The sequence below is a fragment of the Pavona decussata genome, unplaced genomic scaffold (genome assembly GCF_977016875.1).
Source record: "Pavona decussata unplaced genomic scaffold, jaPavDecu1.1 SCAFFOLD_912, whole genome shotgun sequence".
Classification (NCBI taxonomy): domain Eukaryota; kingdom Metazoa; phylum Cnidaria; class Anthozoa; order Scleractinia; family Agariciidae; genus Pavona; species Pavona decussata.
Window position 1 is genome coordinate 1,098,995 of NW_028145943.1, and position 11,006 is coordinate 1,110,000.

At 37.2% G+C, this 11,006-nt stretch overlaps 2 protein-coding genes across 4 annotated transcripts in view; both read left to right on the plus strand.

Moving 5' to 3' along the window:
- Positions 1-6,322: 6,322 nt before the first annotated feature.
- The window catches only part of LOC146448546 (uncharacterized), a 76,590-nt gene continuing 71,906 nt past the window's right edge, over positions 6,323-11,006 (plus strand). The window contains exon 1 of the mRNA XM_085102490.1: positions 6,323-6,355. The gene's annotated coding sequence lies outside the window, so the exon portion shown is untranslated. The remainder of the gene's footprint in view (positions 6,356-11,006) is intronic.
- Positions 8,662-11,006, plus strand: part of LOC146448547 (uncharacterized) — an 81,732-nt gene continuing 79,387 nt past the window's right edge. For 2 of the 3 annotated variants that reach the window (XM_085102484.1, XM_085102481.1), the window contains exon 1: positions 8,662-9,276. The gene's annotated coding sequence lies outside the window, so the exon portion shown is untranslated. Of the gene's footprint in view, positions 9,277-10,669 lie in introns of those variants that run through there. The other variant, XM_085102482.1, reaches the window with a different exon arrangement.

Below are 11,006 nucleotides of genomic sequence, written 5' to 3' on the forward strand. Positions count from 1 at the left end.
GTTTTTTTTTGGCAACTGTTATTCTCAGACTATCTATTCCGTCATTCGAGAACGGTAATAATAAAAAAAAAAAGAGCCAGAACTGTCCCAAAACGATGCTCTTCACTCCCCCCCCCCCCCCCCCCCCCCAACCAAACCACAGTTTTCAAGCTAGTTCCTGATTATTGTCCTTTTTCATTAGAAATTCGAAAATAAGAAACAAACAGATGAAATAACTATATAATTTGATGAATAAACTATATACTTAAATAACTATATTTAACTAGAAAGAAATTTAAAATGAATAGTAAGCCCTTCTTTCTTTGGTCAAGTTTCGCAGAAATTTATAAACATACTTGTAAGAGAGAGAGCCGAGAGATAGAATCGCGTTTACGACAACCTGCATACGCGAGATTCGCGTTTATGTTGTCTTAATTAGTAATGAAATTAGTACATGGATTATAACAGTGCGAAATAATTCTTACCTTTGATACTAACCTGAAACTAAACAATTGCGCTGAAAAAATGAAAACAGCGAGCGGCAAGTACATAGGATAAACATGATCACGTGGTCATTTCTGTCGTTTGCCATAAAGGTAATTCTAAACTTCTCCTGTTAGTGTTGTGTTATCCATGCAGGAGGCGATTAACATGATAATAGCTAGCGCTTCTAGCCGACAGTCATAATTTCTCACTCAATCACCTAAATATATATTCATACTTTGGCAGTCTCTCGTTCAACTATTTGTTCATATCATTCATGTTTTTTTTTCCGACGTGGAGCTGAACAGTTTACTGTAGTTGAGAACAGTTTTAGGAACATCATTTGAATTTCAATTTGGGGAATTAATCTAGTAACCCACAAATAAAAGGAAGATATGGATATGATTCTTTTGCATGCGTATGTAGTTTACGTTTGTGATTGCCAAGAAAAACAACTCAAATTGTAAAACGGAAACGCAAATGCAAGCGCAAGTACGTGTAAACATTAAAAACATAAATGCAAGCACAGAAAAGGAACATTTCCCTTTTTTCTCTTGACTGTGCTCCCATTTGCATGTCTCACGTGTGTACATCGGTATATGGTTGTCCAAATGTTTCACATTAGCTAAGTTGTATTCGCTGTCGCTAAATTGTTTACTCGCTGTCGCTAATACTTATTCGCCATCGCTAAACATTCGCTGTCGCTAATACTCATTCCCTGTCGCAAAAACTCATTTGCTGTTGCCAAAACTCATTCGCTATCGCTAAATTTCATTCGCTTTCGCTAAATTAGATTCGCTGTCGCTAATACTTATTCTCTGTCGCTAATATTCATTCGCTGTCGCCAAAACTCATTTGCTTTTGCTAAAACTCATTTGCTATCGCTAAATTTCATTCGCTGTCGCTAATACACATTCGCTAGTTTAAGCCGACAATTAACAAAATTTGCACACGCTGAAAATCCATTCGCTATTTAAAAATAAGGGACGGGACGGACCATTAGAAAAACCGAAGAGGGGGTGACAAGTCCAACCCCCCCCCCCCCCCCCAAAAAAAAAAAAAAAAATCCTGCAAGCGGTGGTACCTAAAAACAAAAGTCACACAGAGGGAAAAAAATTCCTGCAGACAAGAGGGTTTCACACAAAAAAATTCATGCACCGAAAATTTTTCACCCCCCCCCCCCCTCCCAACCTTCGGTCTAGTCTAATGGTCCGTCCCTAATTCGCTGTTGCAAATCTAGTCCATTTCATGCGCTAAAAATTACTCAGGGTGGCTCCCACGGAGTTCGTTCCCAGGCCGTCCTGGTATAACGCCCTGTGCGAAGATGGCGAACCGAAGGTTTATGACGTCGGTCTTGCTGCTCGGATGTGCTCTGTCATTGTGTTTTCAAAGTGAAGCAGTTCCTCCAGGGTTTTTTGATTTTCTTGCATCCTTTGAAGAATTACTGTGTGACAATGAACGACTGGTGAATACGAATAGTCCTGCTGTGGTGGAAAGCATCGTCAGCCGATTGTAGTGTGCAGTCGATACAACACATCAACTTCTTCAGCGAGTTGACAATGATGCAAAAGCAAGAGATTTATCAACACTCTATCAGGAATTACTTGCTATTTCAGAGAGATGGGAAAACTGAGGGAGACACATCAGTCACTGCTGTTCAATTATGAGTATCAGAAACTGAGTAGAAACTGCAGAGGGACTTCATCATCAGACACAGAACATAGGAGTCCAGGAAGATCAGACCTAGAATAGATGAAAACGTTGAACAATTAGAATGCCTTCGGAGTCTGGTATTCACTTGGGCTATTATTGCAGTTATGCTTTGTGTGTCGAGAACAACAATTTGGCCTATATGTCAAGAGCATGGTATTTGCAACCAACGATACACGGACCTGGTAGCCTCCTATCTGTTACGGGGCATTTTTTCGGAGCCATTGTAGCCGTCAAGTAAAACCCACAGGAGTTGAACACTGACCTGGGCCGGGTTGTTCGAAAGCCGATTAACGCTAATCCACGATTAAAAGTTAACCGAGGTCTTCATCTCGCTCGTTTAAGAATGTTCTTAAGGCTTTATTTTAAGCTAATGGTAAAGAAAAGTTTAAGAAAAAACTGAGGGACAAAAATCTTTTGGAAGAATTCGTATGGGTTAGTAAATAAACTCGAATCAAAGTTCACGTTAACCCAGGATTAGCTTAATCGGGCTTTGAACAACCGGGCTAAGTTGTTCTTTCGAATAAGAAATGAGCTTCACTTTGTAAAGGTGCGAAAAGTAATTTCTTTAGAATTTTCGTCCATTTTCTAAGCTTACGCAAGTGAAATTGAGTTGTCGAAATACTATTGGTTACGGGTCTTATATGACAAATGTTCTTCAGTAAAAGCTTTTGAGTTCTGTCTGTAAGAGAATGAGTCAGGATCTACAATGAAGGCTATGTTCCGGTGAAGAAGATCAGGTCCACTTGATGTAAAAGATCCCGGTAGGTAGCAGGGCACCTCTCGCTTAGCCACAGAGCTAAAATGCCCCAAAAGCGCCTGTGACATTTGGTGGAGAAAACGTGGTATCAAGTGGATCAAAAATTCTCTTCACTAACAGAACAACGATGAACAGAAACACCCGAGAAACGGAATGGAAAGGCCAGGCTCCCTCAGAGACGACACCACTCTAAGTAACAATCGGACAGTCAACAGAAACTGCAACGAGGATTTGCGTTAAAATTCCAAGTTAATAAGAAGAACAAAGACCAGGAATTGCCACCAAAAAAATAAAAAAAGGAACAAAGGACTGCACTTGACATAACCAACAAGCCAGCATATTCAGGCAGTTTTGCTATTCTTCCCCGTACAGAGGATAGGATTACCTCCGTCAACTGAACTTATCTGATCATTGAGGAGCAAAGTGGAACAAGAGTAAACAGATTGAACATTTAAAATGAAAGTTTTTTTTAACATACAAACAGCAGCCTTTAAGTTCGTTTGGTATTTGAAATTGACGGTAGTGTTGTCGTTTTCATCAGAAAATGGAGTCGTATTCCAACGTTTTCTAACGAGTCGCGATTGTTATGACATTATTTACAGTATTTATAGCCACGAGTGCAGTCGTTTTATTATGTTTATTGAGGGCCAAGAGAAGCCCACGTTTCCAGGACGCCGAGAGTCCATGTTTCCCAGTCATGAATGTCCGTTAGGTTTAAATGAAGAATTTAGTCGCCACATAAGTTTGAAAGTTATGATACTTTCCGATCGTTTAAGCTGCAAATGAAATTAAGGTTCGTTTTTTTGTTTGTTTGTTAAGAAAACTGAATGTGTAATGTTATCTTGTTTTCCGAACTTTAAAGTTCAGGTCCACTGCTTAATTAATACAGCTGAGGACAGCTGAACTAAGAAGGGAGGAATGTTACGGGACATTTTTCAGTAAAAGTAGATTTCACTCAGTTTAGGAAATATCAGAGCCTTTGTAGCCGTCAAGTAAAACAAGGTGTTGAACACCTGCTGTTCTTTCGAATAAGAAATGAGCTTCAGTTTGTAAAGGTGCGAAAAGTAATTTCTTTAGAATTTCCTCGATTTGTTAAGCTTAAGCAAATGAAATTGAGTTGTCGAAATACTATTGGTTACGGGTCTTATATGACAAATGTTCTTCAGTAAAAGCTATTGAGTTCTACCCGTAAGAGAATGAGTCAAGATTTACAATAAAGGCTATGTTCCTGTGAAGAAGATGTGGTCCACTTGATGTAAAAGATCCCGGTAGGTAGCAGGGCACCTCTCGCTTAGCCACTGAGCTAAAATGCCCCAAAAACCCCTGTTACATATATCGAAACTCTGGCCTTATCATACTTCTCGGGAACGTAAGGAGGACAGGCATACAATCTAATCCAACTTAAAAATCTGACTGTTTAAACACAAACACTATTTGCAAAAGCTTCAAAGGTATAATTAGTTTGAAAAAAAAATAAAGAAATGATATATAAGAAGCATTCACGAATGGTCTGATAACCATTAACTTCTTGTACTCTTGTGCATAGCGTAGCAAGGTCGCTATTACCTTAAGGAAAAAAAATTAATAATAAAGGACATTAACGCGAAAGAAGGACTTGAATTTCAAAAGGAAGGAAATTAACGCGAAAACAGGATTTATTAAGACAACAGAAACAATTTTTTTTTAATATTAATTGTAAAACTCCGTAAATGTTCCTGGAATTGTCGCTAAGTAAAAGAATATTAATCTGGCCACTTCGAGCATTCTTTGACAGAATCCTTAATACCAGCAGATCTCCGCCCTGCTAAATCAATGCTCTTTCCTTTCTGGAGTGTATCAAGAATTTAGGGCAAAAATAATGAAAATTAAGGTCGCGGAAATTAACGCACTACCTAACTAATGACGCGGAAACTAACGCAAATTTTTCAAAAATTCGCGTTAATTTCCCCTTATTTGAGGAGTACGCTGAAGCAAGATCATTTTAACATTTGTATGCTGCTACCATAAGGTATTGACAAAATAAATTCAAGCAAAAATAAGCAAAAGAGGGGGAATTTTGGCCATTTGCCTGACTAATGACGCCATCACTATTCAATCATTAAATACATGAGGTCAAACCGTGATGTGCCTCAGTCAATGACCTTTATTACATTTAAGGCCAAAAGTTCTAACACTTAGGACCTTTATTACATTTAGGGCCGAAAGTTATAACACTTAGGACCTTTATTACATTTAGGGACATTTATTACATTTGAGGCCTCAAATTGCTGTTATCAAAGGGTGATTCAGCCAATCAGAGTGGGACGGTGCGGGGAGAATTGGACGTGGTACTCGACTCTAATTATTTATGTTCCATAGTCTCTAGTCTTCTAGAAACTGACAATCGCTCAAAAATAAACTTAAGTATCTTTGCAAAGGTTTCCTTATTTTAAATATGCATTAACGAGAAACGGCAAGTGGGTAATTGAGATATGTTAATGAATAATGATGTCACGGAGGCCCGGTATACTCCTCAAAGTATCGAATCATGTAGTTTAGCATTTTGCTTCTACAAAGTAGTGACTTTTAAGTCCAAAACCAAAGTAACGAGATAAGACTGAGAAAAAATTGTTAACGAAATGTTCTCAAACTCTATCCCTCCCCACGGCTGTCAGATTAGTTTCCAGCAAAAAATAACCACCCACCCCCCGTCAGGGGACTTGATACATTTCAGGAAGAACAAGGATGTCTCGCAAAGTCGTGGGCAGATGTTTAAAGTTTAGTCTGACGATATTAGGGTCTTTCCTGTTCTACGAAACCAGCATGTCAAAGTTGCGACATTTAATTTATCGGCTCACGGCTTCGGCAGAGTGTTTTGAACACTGAATCACTATTCACGAAGCATCGACAGCGATTTCAATAGCAAGGTTCATTAAAGGTTTATAGGGTACTAATAACTGTAAACATAGCCTTTGTTTCGTCTTTGTATAAGCTACCAATGGTATGTTTTATTGCGGATTAAAATATAAAAGGTACTATGTATTGCGTATTTATTGACCGACAAATGAATAGCAGCCACTTTGTACGATATTAAAAGGTCCAAAATAACATCATTTAAACTGTTATAAATTTTGTTATAGATACATTTTCGATTTGAGTCAGGTGCATTCCTGCTTCCGTTTATCTTGCGAATCCTGTGAGTTTAATTTAGAATATAGTTTTCGCGCCCACCTTTATCTCATTAAGATCGCGCGCAAAAAAATAGATTATATTGTCCTTCAAAAGGAAGCACTTACTTTCTGCCAATAACACAAAACAATAAAAACGCGTTAACTTATTCATATTAAAAAAACGCTGAAATGTTCGTCAAAGAGCTGACAGTAAGTTTAGGAGGCGGCGAGTGAAGAGAGCTTTCGACTGAAACCGTATCCCTCAAACAACAAGGTATGTTTTCAAAAACGTGGAAACGTAAATTTCCTGGCCAACTCATTTCAGCAATCTTCAAAACGAATTCAGTATGGAGTGGCGTTGTAAATTCATCCTACACTTTCATTTAAGTCGCTTGTTTTGTTGTGGGTTTGTGGTACACGATTATGGATGAACTAATATCTTTTTTAACCTGGGAAATCCAGAATTATAATCCAGCACTGACATTTGTTTTCTGTTATGGTATAAATGTATCTCGTTTTGCGGCTGTTAACATTACAAAAGCCGGAACTCTTTCAAGTACAACAGCTCGGCTGGACGCCTGAAAGATACAGTTATGTAGTTTGGCCATCCATTTGCTCGCTCGCAAATAAAATATCTATAAGGTTATAACAGAAATTTACAAGTTAAAGTATAATTTTAGTACAAGAATCCAATGTTCAGAATGTTCATGGCCGAAAAAGGAGAATTGTACAAGGACTAATTGATCGACATCGCTCGCTGATGGGAGGTTGTTAAAAAGTGAATTGAAAGGCTCAGCTCCTCTGCATTAATTCCTTATTAGTGTGGGGCCGTTTGTTGAGTCAGTTATTTCCTGTGGTGCCTTATGCTTCTAGATAACGTAGTTCAATGGTCAAGTTTGTGATGTTGACAGTACGTGATTAAAAAATGAGAACCGTTTTGAGCGTACTCTTGCTTGTGGTGATGTCAACCATTCAAACGAGTACTAGTGTTTTATGTGACAATTGGTTTATTTTTAACACTGAACGAATTTGTTCAAAATAAATCCTTTAAAGTTGTGTTATTCTGAAGCCGATATCGAACTGTATGTTCCTGTAGTACTGTTTATTTGTTCTGTACTTTTCGTACGCTGGTTTATTTTGGTTCAGCATCAAAATTTATTCGAAATAAGAAAAAATTACTTACCATGTATTTTAGCACCTTCCAGAAAAAAAAAGTTTAGAATCCAATTGTCTTGGTCCAAACATTAGTTGATTAAGTTGTTTGCTTGTCAGTGCATTTATTTTGCTTTCAAGAATGAAACAAATCAACACCAATTGGGTTTTACTTGAATGCGGAAATAGACTGCGAATGTCGGATGCAAATTTGGTCTTCAAACGCAACACTCACAACGTATTTTCAATTCATTCCTATATCTTTTTAAAGACAGTTTATATACAGGCAGATGTTAGTAAAGGCACACGGTTCTGTAATGATTTTTTTTTATTACCAGAAGCGTAGAATACCCGCCACCTATTTGCATTTCATAGATTCATAAGATTGTTTTGTTTTTATTTGCTTCCAATCGTTGTGTATCTGTACAGCATTAATTCGGAGATAAGTCAGCCGAGCATGCCAAACTTCCTTCCTAGATCCAGCTAAAAGGACATGACTTCGCAGAATTTACTATTGTTTATAGTACAGAAAGTCTTCGTCTCAGCTTTCGTCAGTATACAGTATACAGTGCTCAAGACTAATCATTGAAAACCTGTATAAAATTTGCATAACGATGGTTAATCGCTTTTCCGGCTTTATTTGTCCTCAACTGTCAAGAGCGTAATTCGGATAAGATAATGCAACATTTCTTAAACACGGAATCTGATTCCTCGCCAGCAAGAAGGATTCTAAAAGCACAGGTTGAAAAGGAGGAAATGTTCAGTATTCCTGGAAAAAGGGTCTCGTCATAAATTGTATATAAATATAAAATAAAATTCTTGTTATCCAGCCTGTACCATAGAAAAAATAGTGGTATTTAATATTACTGCCAGGTTTGGCTTAACTTCTATACTTTGATTAACAAAGAAATATTTACCGAATATAAAAGCAATTCAACCGCTTGTACGGCAGTTTGGGTAAATTAATTCAGCATGACTGATTTCAGGGAAATGGAAACCCGTTTTCGTTCAGATCTTCACATGGGGATATGCATTTTCACTGTGAAATTAGGTCCCTTAAGGAAAAAAAAAAAAGAATATTGTATGAGCAATTTAAAACCTACTGGCATAATAAAACTGATCACTTCGCACACAGACTAGTAGTCCGCGCATTGTAGACATAATTCATTTTATTTTCGTCTTAGCTATATATATTAACATATATACAATATCTCAGAGAAACGTTAACTGAAACATCGTTTGCACCTCGCATTTGATCGAAATCATATCCGGTGGAAAACAAGATTTGAAAAACATGACAATGGTTGGATCAATGGACTGAAACGCAATATGCAACATAAATCCATCCGAACTTTGAGTTTGTCTTGTGGGCGGATCTGAAAGCTTGAAGTTTGGTAATTAAAATAAAAGCTATTGAAAAGATCTTTGTTGCGGTACCGGCAATTTTTTATTATTACATTTTACAATGGCTTTGCAATGTTTGCAACTTAAGTTAAGCCCGTAAGATGGTATCTTCAAATCCTATTTTCCTGACTATTTATGTACAATAGAACCTTTGCTACTGTCGTCATAGCCAATGAAGAAAAACAAAACATTTCAAATGAGGTTCTCTTCAATTTCACAAGATGCGCTTGAATTTAGGAGTTGAAAAACGTAAAAATTGAAGTGAACATGTATTCATTGAAATAAATTAATTCTTAGCTTAGAGCGCCGATTTTCTCCGGAAAGGGTAGGTGGTAATTGTCTTTTTTGATTCTCGACGTTATGACGTTCTTTGTTGTGAGGTAGGCTTACGTTAATCCTGACCTCTTAAAACGAAGTATTTTGATTGTCTTACAACAATAAAGCTCTTAAGCTGCTATCGTCTGTAACGATAATTTATTTTTAGAAATACATAAAAACCGGTCAGATAGGCTAAGAGCTTAAAGAAGCGGAACTTACAATAGGAGAGGAAGACAATTCTCTGAATCTTAAGACTTTCATTGGCTTGTTCGCAGTTATTCAGTCCTGACTTTTGTAGGACAGCCTTTTTTGGTATCAAAGGTGAGGCTGTTTGAAGTTGTTATATCTGAAAGATGAAATACGTATACGATACTCAAGATATTTTTCATTGAAAATTACGATTACATCTCGACAGCACACAGTTTAAGGACAGTCTACCGCCAGCCAGGCACCGGAACAAATTACGGCTGAAATTATGCAAGTCATGATGATCATGCAGTAATATTTTAGCCGAATACTGTTATTTATGGATGCCGTGAGAAATCAAATGAATTTTTGTCACAAGATAAAAACGGGGAATTGTTTGTCAAAAAATATCTGCACAATCAGGTTATGATGTTGTCGACTTACGTGCTGGCGGCAATGTATTCAAAACGCATTAAACCTAGTCACGCCCCAAGGGCCGGAAGGCACATTTATCTAAATCATTGAGGTAATTTGCACAAGAATAAATTATACGAATGAATTATATTAATAATTATAATAAACTGCGTAGACTGAATGGGTCAGGAGTTACCGGATCCGGGTCTGGCGAAACGAGAATTTACACGAAAGGGAAGAGTTTTCTAACTTCAGAGATTTCAAAAGAAAATTGAGTGCTCGAAAATTTTTTGGGACTTCAAGTGCTTTGCGATTTGGTATTCAAATCAATGGTCGTGTTGAGAAACACGTCTTAGATGCAACAGACGATAAATATGGTTCAGCTGTCACGAAAGGTGGGTCGGTGGAACGTTCAGAAAGTCACTAAGTCAGCATTAGTCAGCTGGGCTGTGATAATGCAGTCAGTGTGGTGATCAGCCTGTAGGGAGGCGGCGTGCAGGCCTAGTGGTTAGGGCGCCGGACTTGTAATCTGGAGGCCCCGGGTCCCGCTCTGACCACTTGGATTTGTTTCACGGTAGCCCCGTTTTCAATTCCAAGGTCACGCTTTGTAAATAGCTAACTGGTTTGCCTTCCAGCAATTGGGATTTTTAACATGTTATTTTCAGTTTTTATATTTATTTCACTGATTTGTAGTGTACCCGCAATTAGCGCTACAGTGCCGGCTAAATACATTGACACTAAATAAAGTCATTTATTGTATTTCTTTATTTATTTCTTTCTTTCTTTCTTTCTTTCTTTCTTTATTTCTTTATTTATTTATTTATTTATTTATTTATTTATTTATTTATTTATTTATTTATTTATTTATTTTATGTAGTAAGTCGGCATTAGCCGATCGATGGATCAGTATGACGGACACCCAGGAGTTTATAGAGTCGGCCGTCAGCCCTTCATGATCATTTATATTTAGTATTGAATTCTATTAAGCGATCGTCAACTACACTCTGTTTTTTTTTTTTATTAGAACGTCTAATTTTGGAGCTGAGGCTGAACGTTCTTATAATTTTTGCGATTTGAGGCTGATGTTCTTAAATTGCATAGTATACACTACATGTATTTCAGTAAATCACTGGACGCGACCAGGAAACCTATCAAAGTGCACTGCCTGCTGAGATATGGTATCAAGAACTGCTGATTATGACAAACGGAGATGTGTGTCACCATTGTTAATGTTATACAAAACATGCCTTTAAGTATTTTGGTTAATTTACATTTGTTACCTTGATTTTATATACAGATTAGCAAAATAAAAACGTTCTTAATCGACTCTCAGCCTGAGGAATGTTCTTTATACGTTCTTAAAATCTGGGTTAATCTCAGCCTCGACGTTCTTTATAAAAAAGGTTCTTATAAAAAAAAAAAAAACAATTACAAAAAAAAAAACAGAGTGT